This window comes from Physeter macrocephalus, chromosome 5 (assembly GCF_002837175.3).
Source record: "Physeter macrocephalus isolate SW-GA chromosome 5, ASM283717v5, whole genome shotgun sequence".
In the NCBI taxonomy this organism is placed as follows: Eukaryota; Metazoa; Chordata; class Mammalia; order Artiodactyla; family Physeteridae; genus Physeter; species Physeter macrocephalus.
The window spans coordinates 5,769,845-5,771,663 of NC_041218.1; the positions used below are offsets into that span (position 1 = coordinate 5,769,845).

A 1,819-nucleotide genomic window follows, 5' to 3' on the forward strand; every position below is an offset into this window, starting at 1 on the left:
GTGGCTTGTGCTGGCGACGGAGGACCCGGTGGGGCAGCGGAAATTTGATCTTGGAGTCGTGGAACTGCTTGACCGCTGGTCGGTGGCAGTGATCTGGCTGCGATCTCCTCCACCTTCATGATCTGGATTGAGGGGGCCCGGGCACGGTGCCGGGAGCCCATGTCTTGGTCTGCAGGGATCAGGAGGGGGGGCACCTGGGGAACGAGTGGCCACAGCATCTGGTCCCAGCAGGTACTGGCTACCAAGCGTGTAGAACCTCCAAATTCACTTTGAGGGGCGCAGCTGCAGCCCTCCAAAGGCGACAATATCCACTTGCTGTTAGCATCTCTGCTTAAACCACTGTTACGGGCTTCCCTGGTGGCGCAGTGGTTGAGAGTCCGCCTGCCGATGCAGGGGACGCGGGTTCGCGCCCCGGTTCGGGAGGATCCCACATGCCGCGGAGCGGCTGGGCCCGTGAGCCGTGGCCGCTGAGCCTGCGCGTCCGGAGCCTGTGCTCCGCAACGGGAGGGGCCACAGCAGTGAGAGGCCCGCGTACCGCAAAAAAAAAAAAAAACAAAAAAAAAAAAAACCGCTGTTACAAGAAACAGCAGTTCTTGGGTTTAGGTGCTTGGAAAATGAATTTTTTCATTTTGGTTTTTCTTCCTTGGTATTTCAGACCCAGCCTCGTTAGCCTTGTGAGCCAAGTGCTGACGGGCAGGAAAAAGGCTGGTGCTGCCCAAGGAAGGTGGGGGGAGCACACGCAGATGCACGCCTCACGGCCATCTCGTCTACCTGGTTTATTTTTACCAAACGGGGTTGGCTAGGTAGCGGTGAGACTAGGCCTGGATCTGGAGGCTCCTGGAATGCAGGCCTCTCCTCTGCATCCCTCCGCTGCCTCTGTTTGCTTTCTTCCAGTGGCACCGCTGTCCCCCTTCCTCCCCTTCTCTCCAGACGTAGCTCACGCCAGCACAGCCTGGCCCTGTGAAGTCACCAGCTCGTGGCTCCCTGGTGTCTGGAGCCACTGGCCTGGCGTCTGGCGTGGCTGCCAGGAGTCGTTTCTGTTCACTCACTGAGCCTATTCACGGGCCCTGGCTGCAGCCTCAGAGGACTCGGAGGCATTGTTCACTCTCAGAGGCGGACGGCAGTGCCTCTGAGCACTGCAGGGGAAGGAGGGAGAGCCTTCTCGGAAGAACAAGACGGGGGAGCCTGTCTGTCCTTCTTGGTTTTGTTGCCACAGCTCCGTGCTGTCGGGCCCATGGGAAAGTTGTCTAAATCAGAGGTAGACCCTTTTCATTCTCCGGAGTTGAGGCCCAGCTCTTCCGGGTGTGTCCGTGGGACGTTCCCGCCCCTCCAGCCCCTTCTCCGAGCGCCCCCGGTTTTGGCCTTACAGGCATTTCACTCTTGGCGCTCATTGAGTGCTGCTGGTGGTGTTGGTGCTGGTTTTGCTTTTGTCCCATTTCCTCCAGCCAGACTGAAAGGTGGGACTTGTCTGCTGCATCTTGACCTGGCCCATAGCAGCTGGCCCATCGGACACATGATTCTCCTGAGAGACTGAGTTGGGCAGTTTATCCTACAATTAGGAAATAAATTGGGACTGGGGCCTTGACTGCAGCCTCATGAAAGACTCCAACCCCAAACCATCCAACTAAGCTGCTCCCAAATTCCTGACACACTGAAACTGTGTGAATTAATAAACATTTATAGTTGTTTTAAGTCCAAAAAAAAAAGCAATAAAACAAAAACAAAAAAAGAAATTGGTCTCTTTAAAAGGACTGGGGGGACTTCCCTGGTGGCGCAGTGGTTAAGAATCCGCCTGCCAATGCAGGGGACACGGGTTCGA

General features: G+C 56.3%; 1 non-coding gene across 1 annotated transcript; it reads right to left on the reverse strand.

Annotated features, from left to right (window-relative positions):
* Nucleotides 1-245: 245 nt before the first annotated feature.
* LOC112067254 (small nucleolar RNA SNORA68) lies at nucleotides 246-388 on the reverse strand. Its single transcript, XR_002893189.1, has one exon. It is a non-coding gene; the product is annotated as a small nucleolar RNA SNORA68 (small nucleolar RNA).
* Between the last annotated feature and the right edge of the window lie 1,431 nt (nucleotides 389-1,819).